The 20,612-nt window shown below is 33.3% G+C and overlaps 1 pseudogene; it reads left to right on the forward strand.

Moving 5' to 3' along the window:
* LOC149567421 (3-hydroxy-3-methylglutaryl coenzyme A reductase 1-like) overlaps nt 1-20,281 on the forward strand; it is a 173,538-nt pseudogene extending 153,257 nt beyond the window's left edge.
* The last annotated feature ends 331 nt before the right edge of the window (nt 20,282-20,612 follow it).

The raw sequence follows: 20,612 nt of genomic DNA on the forward strand, positions 1-20,612 counted from the left end.
AGATGATAGAAATGCCATCCTTAGCAATAATTTATCTTGGGATGGGAAGTTTCCCTTGATGGCAAAAATTTGGCACAAGGATTTCAACCCTTCAAATGAAACTTTTAATAAGATCCCTCTGTGGGTAAGGCTGTTGAACCTTCCCCTTCATCTTTGGCTAGAACCTTTCCTGGTGGAGGTGGGGAATGTGCTTGGAGACTTCATGAAATCTAACTCGGATATAGTCGGCTTGTATCAATCAAAATTTTCTCGCATTCTATTTGAGATCAACATTTCTAAGGGACTCTCGAATATGATTTCGGTGAATTCTCCTCTTGGTTCTTGGAATATTCTTCTAGACTATGAGGGTATCCCCTTTCACTGCAAGAATTGCCACTTGACAGGTCACCTAGCTGCTAGGTGCTCTTTAGGTAAATCTAGACTAAAATTGTCCCCTTCTTGGTGGAAGGGGGTCTCAGAAGACCACTACACATATGAGAAGGCTGCTGAGAACTCTTCTCAAATTTTTTCTTCTCCTGGCATCTTGAAGAAGGTTCCTCCTTCAACCCCTTCTATGGTGATTGTTGGCTAGTCTCTATTTTCTATTCCTATTCCTAGTTTTCCTATTGTTGTCCCTTTTTTTGGGGTGGATTATGCTTTTTTTTCTTTTCTGTCCCCTCCTTTGGTTCCTTCAGTGGTGACAATAGGTCTATCTCTAGATTTCTCAATTTCTAGATTGGATTCTGCTCCTATCTCTATTGATCTACTCTCTCCTAAATTCTTGTTGATGGATCCACTTTTGGCTCCCTTAGTTGTGGTTGCTAGTCTTTCTTTTGGTGTTTCCAAGGTAGTTCCTCCTGTGGTACTTTTTTTGGAAGACATTTTTCTATCTCAGGTCTCTACTATCACTTCCTCTTCTTCATCCTTTTCCCTAGGCTCCAGGGTTTTAGGTTCTGGCTATGATGGTGCTAATTTTTGGTGGTAGAAGGTTACTAGTTTGGTGGAGGATGGATGGACTATAGTAAAAAGAAAAAAGGTAAAGCCACCCACTCCCTCTTTTGACATGGCACCGAGGTCTAACAAGAAGGGCTCAAAAGGGAAAGTTTGACTCTCCTGGCTTTTGGTCAGTTGTCCCCTGGCTCTTTTGGCCTTTTGCTCTTGGTAGTTTGTTTCATTTTGCGATTTTAGGAGCTCAATAAAAACCTATTTTTGTGGTTATTATTGTCTTGTTTTATTTTTTACCACTATGGTCACCTTTTGTTTGGTGACTTGATTCTCCTTTGTTGTCTCATATAGGGTTTTAGGCACCCTTCAAAACTTGGTTGTGTGGCTGATGTGTACTATTTTATTTGTGATGCCACTCTGGTCACTTCTATTTTGTGACCCGTTCTTCCTTAGGACTATAGTTTTGTTTGGTTTGGGCTTCATTGAAAATTCTTGATTTGTAAAGGGTTTTAGGGTCCCTTCAAAGCCTGTTTATCTTATCAAAAATAAAGGATAGTAGAAGACTCACCTTTGGATATGATTTTCTTCTTGTTGTGTTGCTCAAAATGGACAGGCAATGCCAAATCTAGTCTTGAAATTACCAAAACTACAAAACCCAAAAATCGTTGGCAATCTTTAGAGGTCTAATTTTATTCAATGTCAAATTTATCTTAAAGAAGGGGATAAAAATGTTCCTATTCAACTATGTCTGATCTTGAATCTAAATTTGCAATTTGTTTGCAAATCAAAGATTTGAAACCTATAATAAAAGGTATTTTTATTGATGGGGGCTTTGCCTTGGTCAAACCCTAGTTTAGGAATAAACCTTTGATTGAAATTAATTTTATTATAGAAATGTAAAGTAAATGTATAAATTCACCTTACAATAGCAGGATATCTTGAATCGAATGCAATGAGCTTGGTTTACCAATTAGATTGGATCAAGAATATGGATGAATGGATTTAGAAAATGAAACAAAGGACCTTGAATGGATTATGGGAGATCTTGAAGATAAAATCCTTCAATTTCTTGAATCCTTGATCTTCAATGGAGGAATTTTCTTGAAGGATGCTTGAAGATTTGAATGTTAGTGTGTATGAATGCTTGATCATAAGCTTAGTGGATTCTTCTAGATTATGGATGGATGAAAAATAGAGAAAGTGAATGGGTTTCTAAAGGGCTCAAAATTGACTTTCTCCTATGGGAAAATAGTAGAGTACATTAACTCTAGGGATCAATCGAGACACGAGACCCAAGAGGAGGTCCCAAGATAGGGCCCAAGAAGGGATGCATTATGTCTGTGATTTTCCTAATAGGTACATACTACATACCTAATTGGATAGGGATGCACTATTTCCTTTCCATCCAGGGCTCAAAACCCTTGGGATTCATGTAAGGTCCCAAAATTGGCCCCAAATTCTAGAAATTAGATATAGATTTTGAGATATGACCATTACAAAATGGAAAAGAGCTTTTTAGTGATTGGATGAGGGAAAGGGAGGACCTAGGTGGTTATATCCTACCTCAATATTCATGCCATGAAAATAAGAGAATTAAAGAGGATCAATTAGGTCTTACCCCAATTCCACTTAGGAGAAGTGAGAAGAAACGGGAAGAAAGGAGGAGAGATGCAAGGAGATGATGATATCACATTAAATAGGTGCTAAACCATTAGAAAATTAAAGTGTTTCCAATTTAATATGGTGCATTTATCCCCCACTTTAGCAAGTGTATGGATTTGATCCAAACTCTAGGTAAAGTAGAGCACAAGACATAAGATAATCTTATCACAATCAAGGAGAAAAATAATCCATCAAGGCCCCAAGGAATTGATTCTTTGCTAACTCCAACATCATAATAAGAGAGAAATTTTTGAATGAAAGAAGAAGAGTTGGATAGGGTATGATTAATTTTCCAATGAGAAATGTACATCCTATTGTGAATCATAGAAAAACAAAAACAAAAAATGTGTTACCCATATATGGGACTTAGCATATTGTGCTTGAATGTGTTACCTATATATGATATTTATAAAACTCTTATGTGTTAACCAAATATGAGATTTATAAAATTGTTTTATTTGACTTTCTTTCATATCCTGATGTTCTCTTCCCTTCTACCATCTAGGGGGCTATGCAGGGAGCTAAGAACATCTTAAGTAAAGGATACTCTTGGAAAGTTGGAAATGGGTAGAAAGTCAAATTTTGGGAAGGTGCTTGGATCTTGGACCATCCTCTAATTTTCATAATAACCAGATTATGTTGAATGCCTTTTTTTTGTATCCCCATAAGGAAGATAAAATGATATGGAGTGTTAATGTAAGTGGCTATTTCAAAGTTTCATCTATATTCAAATCTGGGGAAAAAGATGTTCACCCTTTATGGACTAGAGCTTGGATAAAAGATCTTACTCCAAAAATAAATATCTTTTACTAGATATTGCTTCAGAATAAAATTCTTACTCAAGAAAATCTACAAAAGAGAGGCATCAATGTGGTCAATCGGTGCAACCTATGTAAAGAAGGTTATGAAGATAGAGATCACTTGTTCTTAAATTGTGCTTATAGTCAAAAAGTATGGAGTACTATCCTCAACTTATGGAACATTTCTTGGGTCCATCATAATAGCATTAAACACTATTTTTAGAGCTAGAATTGCTCGTCTAAGGATAGTGATGTTGATTTCCTGTGGAAAATTACTCTTCCCCATCTTTGGTGGGGAATTTAAAAAGAAATAAATAAAAGAATCCTTAGAAACAAAGAAATGCTTGAGTGGGTGCTTGGCCAAAACATTGTCAGAGCTATAAAGGAAAACTTCAATTCCCAGAGAAAGTACAATGAATATTTCCAAATTGACAATCCAATGCAAACTAAAGGTTCTAAAATGAAGAAAGAAGATCAAAGATTGAATAGTAAATGGAAAGCTCCTCCTATGGGATGGATCAAAGGGAATTTTGATGGTGCTGCTGAAGGAAATCCTTGCAAAGCAGGCTATGGAGGGGTTTTGAGGGATCACACTTGTAATGTTATAGATGTTATTGCCATACCTATTGGTACCTCTTCTATTCATAAAGTTGAGGCTATTGTAGCTCTTTATATAATGAGGTTGGCAATGAAAATTGGTTACCAATACCTCTAGATGGAAGGAGACTCCTTGAATATAATAAATATGCTTAATGGTAAAATCTCAATTACATGGTCTATTGAAGCTAGTGTAATGGAAATTAAATCCTTAATGGATGAAATTTGACAAAGTCATTTTCTCTCACTCCTACCATGAAGGAAATGTTGTGGCTAACTGGATTGCAAACCAGGCTGTCCAACAGGAAAGTAAGATGAGCTAGCATGATGACCTAAGCAGGAGCATGGATTTGAAAGAACTAATTAATTATGACAAAACTCACACAACAGAAGGTAATATTTTCTAAGATTGCAAATTTAATGATAAGTGGAGGTGGGATTATGGAGGATAGTGTTATATTCCCTAGGAAGTACCTAAAAGTGATTATTACCTTTGCTTGGCACGTAAGTGTTTTAATGAGCTCCTTGGTTGTTTTAATGAGCACCTTATCTTTTCTAAAATCTTTATGTCTCCTAGTCTGCTCTACTTTGGCATTTCACATAGAAATGCAATTTTTGAATATGGATAGGGAATTGAGAAAATAGGAACCAAAGAGCTATAAAGCATGGAAGGCCAAAGCCTTTTTTTGGAAGATTCTGTAGAAGGGTAATGTCACTACTTACTTGGAGCACCTTCATGGCTACAAACCACATATCATGAAAGCCTTCTTTAAAAATTGGTTCAAAGACAGGGTTTCCATGCATGGTGTTATAGTTCACTTGACTAAAGATTTCATTGCCAAAGTCACAAGGCTTCCTAAGGAGGGCATAACATTTAGCAAGGAAACCAATATTTTTAATGCTGCATTCAAGAAATTTTTGAAGACAGAAGAGGAGGAAAAAAAATTGGAAAAAAATGGTGACTTTTATGAGCTGAGTCAAATAAAAGTTATTTGGCAAGACGTCCTCTCTTGCATCCATGAGTACTTCATTCTACATGGTAGGGAAAAAAAAGTTCATAAATTTCATTTTGTTTTCCTAAATCATTTTCAGTATAAGGATAGGATCTTCTTTCTATTTTATCTAAGGTACTCCTTGCTTCAAAGCCTTCAAGCCCATAGGAAAAAAATCCCATCTAGTTTTACATCAAGGCCAAATTCTTTTAATTGAAAATTACGATAAGAATAAGGCCATTGTATCTTCCCCATCCTCTGAGAAAAAGAGAGGTTCTATTAGTGAAACCCATTCAAGGAAGAGTAAGGGAGATGAAGAGTAGTTATGGAAAAGAAAAGTCTAAAGTAGGACACACCTCAGAAAAATGTTGAGGAAATTATTGAGTCTGAAAATTTAGACAAAAATGATGAAATGAATATGGAGAATGAGGAGAATATGGATATGGGAGATTTTAGTTCAAACCTGGAGGGTTACCCTAACAACAAAGGTACCCTAGAAAGGACGAGGCTGAGGAAAGTTATGAAAAAAATATAGGGTCAGAAAATATTGCAGAAGAGGATAAAAACTAGAGTGAGCAACCCTAGAAAGCTAGGGAGGAAAATTTGGAGGAATATATGGGGAAGGAGAAGGATGACCTAACTAGTAAGGGTACTACAATTATGAAGGAAGATACAGGGAAGGAGAAGGATGACTCAACTGGTAAGGGTGCAACACTTTCTTTCCTTCACACTACTAAGCTCAAGGTAGACTCCTCTCTCCAACGTGATTCTTGGATGTACAATGAGTTAATGACTCTTAAAAAAAGAATGGGAAAGATGCAGTAGGACCAAGAAATTGACCGGGCTAAGATCATCCAGCTAGAAGTTCATATTGGCAATATCCTAGAGAAGTTAAAGGAATATGAACACGAGCTCTGTCTTTTGATTAGAGAGAGTGGTAACAAGATAGAATAGGTCACTTCAAGCATTTGTGCGGTTGTTGCTAGCTTAGGTAAGAGAAATAATGAAAAAATCATGTCTCCTGTCAGGCCAAGCAAAAGAACAAGACAAAGTTCAAGGAAGAAGGTAGTTGAGGCAACTGTGGGATTTGGGTTCTCTACTACTGACATTATCCAAAACACTACGAAGGGGGGCACGGAGGTGGTGAAAATGATCAAGGACTTGCAATAACTACTGGTGGTGGTTCTGCTAACTAGTCTCTAGTTTGGGTTTCTTAATTTATTTTTTTCTTTTTGTTTAAACGCTAGGTTCCAAGTCCTTGTAAAACTTGGTTTCATTTTCTAGTCCTTTTTTGTGATTTTAGGTCCTTGTAAAACCTAGTTTTGTAAATTTCATACTGCAAGTTTCAGGTCCTTGTAAAACTTGGTTGTGCTTATTTGAACATCTTTTGTTTTCATGTTAAGGGTTTTGGGTCCCTTCAAAACTTGTTCTTACCTTAGTCTAAAAAATATAAGATGTAGAATATATGTTTAGATTTGTTACCCATTTATATGATTGAGAGAGCTTGTACATGTTACCCATGTATGGGATTTAGCATATGTGTGTGCAAACAAGAGAGGGATTCAATGTCAAGGATGTTCATTTCCTAAATTGAAGGTGTGCAAGGAGAATCCACTCTTTAGGATTATGCATAATCCATAAAGGGATTAAAATGATGTATGTGGAAAGAAGGAATGAAGTAGCAATGCATAAAATTGAGGATAACCTAGGAAGCATAACAAGCATCCAAAGCTAAAGTACCCTAAGCCATACTTGGAATCCATATTTACTACTCTATGATTGAAATCAAAATGAGAAGAGCGTATACCCCCATGTTAAAGTAATTTCTAACACTTTAAAAGGTGAAATGTATTTAATGGAGTATACATAAATATTCTAAAAGAAATTTCAACTATGAAATTCCCCCAAGAGAAGACAAATCAAGGGAAATAATAAAATAATATATATAGAGCATAGAAGGAGCTACCAATTTTAGGGTCAGTATGATCATATAACATATAGATACTATATCAAGTATGAAATATCATCATTCTCTAGAGGAAGTAGAACTACTACACAATGGAAGAAAGACATGTAAGAGTTAAAAAGAAGAGCCTTTTTGGAAAATCATCATGGAGACCAAAAATAATTAGTGCTACCATATACAAATACAAGTAAACAATGCAAGGATATAGGTAGGGAAACTATCACATGTACAACATAACATATAAAAATGTATAGAAGAATTAAGATACAAATAGAAGAATGGTGTAAAATTTTGATTCCTTTATCATCTTGTGCCAAGGGAGAAATAAAGGTCTTCTAAAGAAGTCTAAACAAACATATAGAAAAATATATATAGGAGAATCACATCACAACATGAAAACACACAAAATAATACTATACAAGAGTACTCACTCAAGTGCATTTCCCTCCTACCTTGTTTCAATCAATGGTATGTAGTAAAGGTGGACAACTGGCCAAAGGAGAAACTTCTAACATAGTAGTATCATAAGCTAAGTCCAAAGAAGGACCCCCTTGAGGGTCCTTGTACTCAAGACTATATGTAAGTATAAGATGCATAGAAATAATGTTAGGAAAATCAACATCAAGATCAATAATGTCATGCTCATCATCATCTAATGTATCATCTTCATCAAGATTAATTGAAATGGAATAAAAAATATGAATATTATAATTATCTATCTCATTAGTATGATTAAATTCCTCTACAGGCACAAGATTATGAGAAGCATGCATACCAGCTTTAGCATAAGCCTAGTGATTCCTTTAACATTTACAAGAATGTCTCTTATACTTATTCGTACCATAAATTTGTTGAGAATAAGAAGGATCAAAAACCATAGGTTCCCTACTATCATTAGATAGGTTAACAGGAGGAACAACAAGAAGTGGATAACTAGAAGGAAGAACCACACTAGAAGGATTAACAACATGAAAAGGAGGGACCATGCTAAAAAGATCATTAGATGGATGAGATGGTTGACCATGTTAGAAATAGAAGAATTGGAAGAAATATGTGTAGAAGGTGTAGGAAAAAGACCACTAGAGATATCTCTAGGCATAATCAACTTAGAAATATTTTAACATTTGTAAGCTTGATAAGATTGAAAAAGATAATTAGGATGGGTAGCAAGTGTAATAAGAATCGAAGGCCAAAAGAAATCAAGACTAGTATAATCTCTAGGCGTATAAGGATGATAAATACTATGATTGATCATCTTAATATCACCATCATAAGAAAATTTAATGCATTGATTAATAAGAGAAGAAATGACTTGCATGGAGTTCAACCAAGGTAAACCAAGGTTCACTTGAAATTGATTGGAAGTAGGAATGACAACAAAATTACTATTCACCACTTTACCATAGAGCTCAACAAGTGAAGAAAAGGAACCATTACAACTTTGAATCCAAGTATCAATTGAATCATAGAAATCAGGATGTATTTTCTGAGCTAAAAAATGTAGTGATAAACCATAAGAAGGATACTTAGTAGTTCTAGTAGTAATATATAGAGGACCATCAGGAGCCTTGAAAATATCAGAGTCATTAAATGAAATATCAAGGTCTATAGAATTCTTAAGGTTAGTTTCAGGCTTTGGTTGATCATGAGATTTAGATGGAACTTTCTCATGAGGTGGAGGAGAAGGTTTGAGGTACATGTTCCACAATGTTACTATTATGCTCATTCTCTTACTAAAAGGTATCATAAGCAACATTCATATTAGGAGAAGAAGAAAAAGGTTGAATAATTGTATTAGTAGTGTGTTGAGGTAAAGTATTGGTATATATTTGAAGGTTTTAATTAGGATGCACCACATTTTTTTTCCATTATCATGAATATCAATAGATAAAGCACTAGATTCAATCAAGTCTTGAATCTTATGTTTTTTATTATAACATGCCTTAGTATCATGGCCATGTTGACAATAATATTGACAAAAGGCTTTAGGATGAAAGTGTGGACTTGATGTAGTAGAAGGAAGAAGTGGTTTAACAGGAGGGAGTGTAATAATATTAGGACTAACCAACCTTCCCATAATGGAATATAAAGACTCAGAAAGAGGAGTAAAGTTATGATTCATCCAAAAAATAGAGGAAGAAGCAGTAACACCTTTAAATGTAGCAATTACTTGTTCATCTATTGCATTCATGGATTTTTTGATCTTGACATAGGTTTTTGGTTTTTTGAATTTTTGTGACTACGTGCGAGACCACTCTTATCAACAAGAACAAGATCCATTGGAGTGGTTCTCTTAAAATTACTCACTTGTAATTGATAAGGATGAAGCATTATACAAAGCTATGAAAATTAGGTAAACTTGCTAATCAAAATTTTATCTCTAATGTCTTTTTGTAAGCTCATAAGAAACATATAATGAATATCAATATTAGGCATATAATAAAAAATATGAGCATGCAAATGCTTAAATCTAGCAATAAAATTAGTCACTTTTTTTTCTTAGGATCTTGTTTACAATGCATCAAATTAGTCAAAGACACTTGAGTACCAATGTTGTTATGAAATTTTTGGATAAAGGAATAATCAAGTTTGTGAATGAAATAAATAGTATAAAGTGGAAAATAGAAATACCATTTCAAATATTTTTCATGAAATGACTGAACTTTTTTATAGCTAAAATCCTATGATCGTGAGCATAATCACTACATCGAATTTAGAAAGCTTTAAGATGAGTTACAAGGTCACCCTTACCATTATAAGTATCGAGGAGAGATATGTCATGTTTTTTAGGAGAAACAATATGGATAATGTCAACAGAGAAAGGACTACCCATATCACATATAGACACATTAAAATTGGATTGAGTAAGGGAAGCAAGTTTTTTTTGCAAGGAATAAATAGTTTGAGAAAGACTAATGAAAATATAATCATTAGGGGAAATAGTTAGCAATGATGTATTCAACACACAAGGAAGAGTTTATAAGTTATATGGAATAGAAGGCTCTATAGGTGGGACACTAGGAACCACAATAGGAGGATTAAGATAAGTGTAAGTAACACTATTGTATGAAGGTTGTGAGGTAAGAAATTGAGTGGGTGGAACACTCTCATGTAGAGAAGGAATAGGAAGACTACTAATAAGAATATTGGATGGTTGAATAGAAGTAGTTACAATAGGAGAAACATAAGTAAGAATGATAGAGATAGGTGCAGAATTAGGCAAGGCAGGTTCAATAGTGGTGATAGGTGAAGCCATTCCTATTCCAAATGTATATTAAGCCATCATCTTAACATGAGAATGGATAAGGCAAGTAAGACCATGCAAAATATTAATACCATGATCATCATTATGGATCACTTTCTTAAGAGTATCAAAAAAATCACTACTATCATTATTGTGATTTTCTTGAAGAAGCCATTTGTGCATTTTATCAATTCTAGTAGCAATCGTATGAACTTGTTCAAGAAGAACCCTTAAAGCCTCATCCTCATCATGAGATGAATGAAAAGATTCATGATCCATGGAAGGATTAGGATCATGAGAAACTATAGGATCACTAAGGTTCCTAAAAAGAAGAGAAGAATCTGGATCAAACTAAGCCATGAGTCTATGACTTCTCCTAATAGGAATACTGTAGGTAGGGATTAAGTTAATAAAGCCCACACACTAAACAAGGAAAGAAGACACAAAAGAAATCTAACCTTATAATATGAACTAAATTACAAAGTAAACAATATAAACTTATGAAAGCAAATACAGAAAGCATAGCACCCAAGAGATAAGACAATGCCACACACTGATCTAACTCCAAAATCAAAATAAGGGGGAAATAAGTTGGGTTCACTAGAGATGTTAAGGGGGAGATGTGAATCAATGAAGATAAACTTAATCTCATCACATAACCACACTTACACAACTTAAAGAGGGAATCAAGGAAATTGATCCTTTCAATCCCAATTCTAAATGATTGGATCTACAAAGATTAGTATAATCCAAGTAGTAAAGGAGTGCTAATGCAAAGCTAGGATCTAGTGTGTAGAATAAGAAAAAATATGCAAGAGTCCTTAAAAACCCTAGTTATAATGAAGCTAAAAAATAAAATGCAGTTTAATAAAGAGATATATTGAAATAACAAATGGGATTATAGACTCACATTTGGATCTAATTTTCTACTTAATGTGATTCTCAAAATAGACAAACAACATTGGATCTATGCTTTAAAATTCCAAATCTACAAAACCTAGAAAACACTTGGTCATCTGGTAAGGTCAAATTTTGTGTGATGTCAACTTTCTCCTAAATAATAGGAGCATTTCATCCCTAATCAACTATGTCTAATCTCAAATCTAATTTTGTAGTTCTGAGAAATGATGAAAAGGGTTACCAAATCTACAATCTGTTCACCAATCCAAGATCTAAAACCTGCAATAAAAAGGGTTTTCATTTTTTGAGGGGGCAGGGGGGGGGGGGGGGGGGGGGGGGAGGTTTGAAATTAGGTGCAGATTTTGAGATGTTTCTATTACAATATAGAAATAGATTTTGATTGATTGGATGAGGGAAAGGGAGCACCTAGGTGGTTAGATCCTACCTCAAGCTTAATGTCATGAAAATGGGATCATTAAAGAGAATAATTTAGGTCTTACCCCAATTCCACCTAGGAGAAAGGAGAGGAAAGGGGAAGAAAGGAGAAGAGATGCAAGGAGATGATGATCTTGCATTAAATAGGTGTTAAACCATTATTAAATTAAAGTTCTTCCAATTTAAGATAGTACATAAGTAACATTAATAAAATATACTAGTCTTGTAGTTTTTTTGCCTAGTCACCCAACTTGTCACCATCCAATCATCATATTTTAGTGCTTCAAAATTAAGCTTATAACAATTAATGAAAGAGTAGTTAAATTGACAATACTCATGTGTCTTATTTCTGTATTAACTTTGAAAAAAAATTCTCATTTTTCATTTGACTAAAATCCACCTATGTAACACATCATTAGCTAAGTTTATACTTAAATAATTAATTTATTCAATGACCCTAACATTTGTTACATTTTTAGAGGAAGTATGAAAAAGGAATTTGTGTTCCCAACTTTGGCATAGAATACATCCTCAATAGTTGATCTTGTTTCTATCAAAGGGATAAAGTCTACTATTGATGTTCATATCATTTATTAATATATTATAATCTTTCTTTCTTATACAACTTTTTTTTTTAAAGTACTTAATTCGATGGCACTGACACGTGTCACATTTTTTGAGGAAGTATGAAAACAAAATTTTCGTTCTCAATTTTGGCCCAAAATAGACTTTGAACTATTGATCTTTTTTGATCCAATAGATGAATAGATATTTTTATATTTTTATATATAAGGTAATTTATTAGTATTTTATGTATTTTATATACTATTGCAATAACTTTTTCTTAACTGTTGATTAAATTTTTTGATTTGAACCAATAACAATTAAGAATTTTTCTTTCCTAAGTTTTTTGGTCCTTGGACCAATTTTGTCCCAAGGACTTAAATTTGAAAATAGGGAGTCACTATAACACCCCACTAGGGAACCCAAAAAAAGTTAAACTAAAGTTTTACTAAGTTTGTCAAACACTTTTTTTTAAAAGATAATATAGCATTCAATAACATAGCAAAAGTAATTAACATACACACATGCATAAGCATTACACAAATAGATTACATCTCTTAAGGGTTCCATGATGTTAAATCACATGTATAAGTTTATTTATATTAAATCTAACACATTTCCAAAATACACATCATGGAATAATCACAAGTATGGATCCAATTAAATAATATAAAATTACAAAAGATGTCACTTAGCATAATTAAAATGAATAATCATCCACTGTACAAATCACAAGGTATGAAAGTTCAAAGAATATAAATCATAAATAAATACATCATCTCATAAGATCTATGATAATCACATACATAATAACAAGGTATAATCATCCAATAGAAATACAAGATTAGAAAGAAAGAGTCAACTATACAGATACATTCAACAATAATATCCAACGGTCAGATCTTAGTGGTATTAGAAAAATGTACTATCGCCCAACCTCGTGGAACCTAAATGGCCCACTCCCACCATGCTGAGGAGATAATATCAAGTCCCAAATAGATACTAATCCACAAGTTGTAACTAACATCTAGGTCAAGGAAATCTTGATAGCAATCTATCTCAAAAGGTACCAAGGCACAAGTGTCATCCAATCCTAGAGGCAACAAATACGTGAAGGAAATCTACTATGTAAGTGGGCAAGTGTCATTGCATGAGCCAACTCTAAGATTACCCTAGCAGCATCTCTAGACTCCAACCCCCTAGTGTATCTATGTGACACCAGTATCCTTTCATACAAACAAGGCATACTAATGAAGTAAGTCGCAACCAAGCATCCTCTTTACTCCCATCCTAGCCTATACTAGCACTCAAGGCATGGGAAAGGAAAAACAATGACTCTTATTAATTCATTTTATTCTCAATTGATGTAATGTTATCACTTATTAAAACAACTTACAATGTGTTACCTAGGTAGCCACTTAGGGCTCTGACCTCCATTACAAGTCACTTCCCAACGTACATGTAGATTACCTACCCTAAGCTCATAGAAAGTACAAATCAAAGAATCAAAGTTTTTACCTTAGCCCTTTACAAGCATCTAGAAAGCACCTATAGATAAAACACAGTAATCACTTCAGTCCTTTACAAGAAACTAGAAAGAACCTAAAGACAAATCATGACATTCACCTTAGTCCTATGCATGCAACTAGAAAGCACCACAAGACAAATCACACTAATCACCTTAGACCTATACAAGAAATTAGAAAGCATCCAAAAGACAACTGAATGAAAACCCAAAGGTCACATCAGGTAAACACACCATTCACTTCAATTTTATATAAGCAACTAGAAAGCATTAACAAACAACAAATCAAATCTCATCATAGAAAACATGTGACACATCACCATGGTCAGGTATAAAAGATCGTGACCAAAAACTAACTATAACATCATCATAGAACAAAACCCCCAAGCCTCTAGTAAACAGCCTATTTGGTCAATGTACTAAGTCAAACCTAAAACCCAACACACATCTCAACAAAATTTTAAACATTATTTTCATAGTTCATTTGGTTTTCAAAACATAGAGGTTCTATATACAAATAGGGTTTCAGTTTTCTCATTTACAATGTGTCACAATAGCTAAGGATTTTTGAGTTACAAGTATCTCAAAAGACTCAACAATCCAATAAAATCACCTTGGTAGAAAACCCATTTCAGAAAAAGAGAAATACCTCTTTTAAAACAAAATCTTACTTTTATAAACAATTTCTCTTAATTAAAATTTGGGATTTTCAATTTTCAATCTAATATTTGTATATTTAAATAATAATTGAAACAAAAGCTTTAATTTAGAAGTTATACAAATCTAATAATAATTATAAAATTATTATTATTAATAATATTAAATTTTAAAAACTAATATTTATTAATAATAAATAATATTATTAATTTAATAATAATCATTATTAGTATTAAATTTTATTAAAAATATATTTAATAATAATAATAGCTTAAAATAAAATCACCTTATGTTCTCTTGTGAAGGGATATAATCTACACAAAGCATTCACAGAGTCCTTAGACAACCATGTGCTCCCAACTGCCAACTGAGAAAAATAAAGGAGGGGGGAGGTGTGGGGAGGCGAGGGTGGTGGCTTGCCTCCTTATTTCATTCATTTATTTATTTTTAAATAAGACAACAACCCTGTGCAAAAAATAAAATTTTCCATATACAAAATTTAAATATATAATAAAAATTATCACAGTATTTATTTACTATGGTAATATATATATATAATAACTTTTCAACATAGCTCTATTTAGAAAAACGAATACAAAACTTGCCAATTTGTAAATCTAATTTCTGATATTCTTTTTCAAACCTTATTCCAAATCCAAACAATCGAACAAGGGTTGGAAATCTTTAGTTCATTTATAGATGATTTCGAAACGAAGAATAATAAAATTCACAACAAGAGTTTCAACCCAAATAAACTCTACATACATATCCATAAACATGGAGAAGACAAAGAATTCAAAGCATGAAAATTATTGTGCAAAACCCACAATATCCTACTTGGATTTGATGTTAAAACAATGAACACACAGAGCTCGTAAGCAATTTCCCTTTCTTCCAAAAACCCTCTTCTCAGAAATTAGCTCCTCAAAAATCTCTAATATGAAGAAATGAGATCTCATTCCTTAATAAAGAGCTTTCCCCAAATTAGGACTTTGATTTTGCAATCACACAAAACCTTTTTCTTTTATTATTTTATTATATTTTAATTTCATGCACAAGGTTTTTGCAATTTAATTAAAATAACTTTATTAAATCAATTCATTTCTCTCTTTTAATGATTCACAAGAAGTTTTTATTAAAATATTTATTAATCTAACTAATAATAATATTTAAGTTAATTATAAAAATGAAACTCCTAAATATTTTATTATTAAATTAAATAAATATGATTACGCCAAAATTAGAACTTTAACTATATCTTTAAATTTAATTCTTTTATTTAATTAATTTCTCAATTAATCAAAAATTAAAAAATATTGATTTTTCTTTATAAAAGTTTCACTAAATTAAATCATTAAGTTATCTCTTAATTTGATTTAATTATAACTGAAAATTGCAATAGACCCACAAAACTAAATACGAAAACACATCATAAAGTACAAAACACTATATCAAACTCAAGGGTCAAAATCATGAATTTATGTCACTTGACAAATTTAGAAGGGTAAACAACTCAGATTCTTGTCCTACTTTCTAGGACAATTGGCTTAAGGTTAGGATGTGAACTCAAGAATTATCTCCCCTCTTTTACCATTGAGATATTGTGATAAGACACACTCATCCTGGCAACTCAGGGAAGTCAATGCCCGGTACTTGTAATTTGCAAAAAATTCGAGCATGTACATACACGTAATCTAAACTAAATAGGCAATGGTGAGGAATGGTTCATTGTGTAGATTCTGACTAGCAGGTGACTATGACTCACTCCCTCAACCATATCAGAAACATCATACATAAAGTAAAACATACAAGTACACCATACGCATGCAAGTATGGGGTAAGTATCCATAGAAATTACATATAAATCATCCATCTAACTATCATCATGAAATAATTGAAGTCACTATATGAACATACATATGTCATCACTGAAAGAGTAATCATAAATACCTGAAATAACCATGTATCAAGTAGCTCATCAAATATCTTAACTAAATATGAAATACCTTATTCCAAATCCAAACAATCGAACAAGGGTTGCAAATCTTCAGTTCATTTATAGATGATTTTGAAATGAAGAAAAATAAAATTTGCAACAAGAGTTTCAACTCAAATAAACTCTAAATACAGATCCACAAACACAGAGAAGACAAAGAATTTAAAGAATGAAAACTACTGCGCAAAACCCACAAGATCCTACTTGGATTTGATGCTAAAACAATGAATGCACGAAGCTCGCAAGCAATTTCCCTTTCTTCCAAAAATCCTTTTCTCAAAAATTGGCTCCTCAAAAATCCCCAGTATGAAGAAATGAGCTCTCATTCCTTAATAAAGAGCTTTCCCCAAATTAGGGCTTCAATTTTGCAATCACACAACACCTTTTTCCTTTATTATTTTGTTATATTTTAATTCCATGCACAAGGTTTTTGCAATTTAATTAAAATAACTTTATTAAATCATATTCATTTCTCTCTTTTAATGATTCACGAGACATTTTTATTAAAGTATTTATTAATCTAACTAATAATAATATTTAAGTTAATTATAAAAATGAAACTCCTAAATATTTTGTTATTAAATTAAATAAATATGATTACGCCAAAATTAGAACTTTAACTATATCTTTAAATTTAATTCCTTTATTTAATTAATTTCTCAATTAATTAAATATAATAAAAATTTGATTTTTCTTTATAAAATTTTCATTAAATTAAATCATTATCTTTTAATTTGATTTAATTATAATTAAAAATCACAATAGACCCACAAGACTAAATACGAAAACCCATCATAAAGTACATAATACTAGATGAAACTCAACGGTCAAAATCATTAATTTATATCACTTGAAAAATTTAGAAGGGTAAACAACTTAAATACTTGTCCTACTTCCTAGGACAATTGGCTTAAGGTTAGGATTTGAACTCAAGAATTATCTCCCCTCTTTTACCATTGAGATACTGTGATAGGACACACTCATCCTGAAAATTTAGGGAATTCAATGCTTGGTACCTACAATCTGCATACAATCCGAGCATGTACATATACATAATCTAAACTAAATAGGCAATGGTGGAGAGTGGTGCATTGTGTAGATTCTAACTAGCAGGTGACTATGACTCCCTCCCTCAACCACATCAGAAACATCATACATAAAGTAAAACATATAGGTACACCATACACATGCAAGTATGGTGTAAGTATCCATAAAAATTGCATATAAATCATCCATCTAAATATCGTCATGAAATAACTAAAGTCACTATATGAACATACCTATATCATCACTAAAAGAGTAATCATAAACACCTGAAATAACCATATATCAAGTAGCTCATCAAATATCTTAATTGAATATGAAATAACATCTAATTAAATCTGGTAACCAAGTACCACTAATCATAAAACATAATCATAAAACTGGGCTAAAAGAGTTCAGAAAGAATAACAAGAAAAGTCAACTAGGGGTAGGCATTACAGTCTCTCTCAACTTTCTTCATTCTTACACCTAAAGAATAGTATAAATAGAAGCTTAGGATCCTTATTTCCACATCCACATGCATGATTACAATCTCTCAAGTACTCTTAAGGACACTCAAGCTAGCAGGTTTTAGGCATTCTCAAGCATTGAAGGAGTTTTCAAAGTTTCAAAGATCCGTTGTGGGCATTTCCTCTTCAAGATCTAGCATTGTATTGGTCATCAAGGGATTTCTACATTGTGGCATTTATCATGTTCTTCTTTTTTTGTGCACATTTACATCAATGAATCCATGATTTGGTATTGGTGAGATCCAATGCATTTATGGAGATTTCCTACATCCTTCATTGAAGATTCAATGGTGTAGGAGCACCTAGGTTTTTGGCTTCTCCCTATTCAAATTTTGGATTGCAAATGGTCTTATCCAAACCATTGAAGAATAAGGACTTAGAGAAGTCCATGAGGTTTTTCTAAGTAGGTTAGGAGGGGTTAGTAAGAGGTGTTGAGTTGTTTTTGTCAATTGGACTCAAATAGGACCTAGATGAGCAAATGTTGCTTAAGGATAAAAACTTGGTCAAAGGGGTTGACCATGACTACAAATAGGTGAAACAAAGAAAAATATCCTTAATTATTCATATGGGATCAAATTGGACACAGTTGGGGTCCTAAGAAGAATTGGAAAACAAAAAGCAAAAAGTTGCTCATGACAACTTTTCAATTTTACAAAGTTGTCATGACAACTTTGACAATTTTTGTGCAACTTTGCACATAGTCATTGTTGGGTAGTTTTTACAACTACCACATGTGTATAATTCCTATGTAAGTTCATGCCACTCCCAAGACAAGGGTTGGGATTATTATTATACAGAGGCATAGTGTGTTTCAAACTAATTTTTATGCAATTTTACCATAGCACGACTAAGAACTACTACTCTAGATTCCTATGGATTGAACTAGTGGTTTTAGTTGTGTGGATAGTTAGTTCTTATTGTTTCCTTTTTGAATCCATTCTTGTTTAATAAGTTTGGTTGGTTTTGTTAGGAGTTAGGAAAAAAAATTGTTTGGGCTAGTTTGATGGTTTATACAGAGTGAGTTGTGAAAAAAGGCTCTAACTTGACTTCCAATGGTTGAATCCTCATGGACACTTGGAATCAAGTAGAGAACTATATATGAATTTTAAATATGAATAGTTTTCTTTGAGGAGTTGGATAACTAATTTTTCCACCAAGCCCTATGTGAGCCTTGGTGTGCTTGACAAGGTGGCTTGATGTTTACTAGATCAAAAAGGTGAACAAGGTGGATTGGTTTGTTTCAATCAATGGGAGATTTGTGTAGTACATATGTTGAAGGAGCCTAGGATTATATTTGGGTAATATTTGAATCCTTTTGATCAATTCAAAACACTAGAAACCAAACTAACTACAACAAACCCTTAAAAATAGGGTCATTTTGGCATGGGGGTGTATGGATGAGTTGAGGGTTCCAGACCAATTAAATCTTGGATATTTCCCAAAAGGGTATTAGGATACCAAGTTAGTTTATGAGCTTGTTAAGGATTTTTTGGAGTAAAGAGTCAAATTACCTATTAGGAGGCCTAATTGGGGGCAAAAAGGCTACAAGACAAAATAGTGGGTTTTAAAGAGATGGTTAAGGAGTAGAAACATATGGCCACCAAGAAACCCTCAGGAGACATGGATGGGTAAGTGTTGAAGTCTTGATGTTCTCACCTAGTCAGAGAGGGTTTTGATTACTTGGAATAGTAAGTTACCTAACCATAAGGCAAGGGTGTGTTTAGAAAGGTAGAAGAGTATTTTGAGTTTATTTGTGAGGATCCAAGAGTAAGAGGGATACATTAATACATTTGGTACCAAATTGCAACGGTAGTGCCATTGCAATTTTTTCGTCACAACCTTGTCATCATCGCAACTGCGATGGTGACCATCGCAGTTGCGACGACAACAAGGTTGTCATAGAAAAACTACAATGGCACTACCATTGCAATTTGGTACCAAATGTATTAGTGATAGAAGAGTTATTATCCCTTGGGTTAAAGTGAAGAGAGAGACCCTAAGAAGCTAGGAGAGAGAGTGGGCCTAGTGTGGACCTAAAGAAAGAGTACATTTAGGTATTGGTAGTTGGATTCTCCCCATCAAAGTGGTATCAGAGAAAGTAAAGATTTGGGATAGGCATTGTTTATGATTGAATCAATGGGTGACAGTACCATGGTAACCAATGTTGATTTGGCTAAAGAGGTCACAGAGAATAAGGAAAGAAATAAGCTTCTTGAGGAAGCTTTAGAAGACATGAAGAAAAAATTGAATGAAGTTGTAGAAACAGCTAAGAAGGTGAAAAAAAATCTAGATATAGATGAGGATAAAGGGAACGCAGTAGATGAAGATGATGTCATACCAGAACTAGACCCTCTAGTAACAAGAGAACCATTTTTGAAGGCCATCAAAGCCCTAAGTGGAAAATTCTTAGAAGGAGTGCCCCTTTCAGTGGAAAGGTGGATACAAAGTTGCTCGTGGAATAGATAGAAGGTATGGAGAATCATTTTGAATGTGAAGGGATCATAGAGGCACAAAAGGTAAAAGTGGCAAAAGCTAGGTTGAGAGAACCAACCTTGACATGGTAGAAATTCTTTAAAGAGGAAAGGGAGAGAGTAAACAAGAATCCAATAGCTAACTGGAAGGCTATGGTGACAAAGATCAAAGAGCATTTCCTACCAAGGACTATGAGACTCAATTACACAAGAAGAGGCAGAGCCTAAAACAAAAGGATATGGATGTGGCATCTTATATAGAGGAGTTCCAAAATTTGTGCCTATGATCTAAGGTACAAGAAGAGTATAAAATTGGAGTGGCTAGA

The sequence above is a fragment of the Cupressus sempervirens genome, chromosome 3, assembly GCF_028749045.1.
Source record: "Cupressus sempervirens isolate cs-2001-9-10 chromosome 3, ASM2874904v1, whole genome shotgun sequence".
NCBI lineage: Eukaryota > Viridiplantae > Streptophyta > Pinopsida > Cupressales > Cupressaceae > Cupressus > Cupressus sempervirens.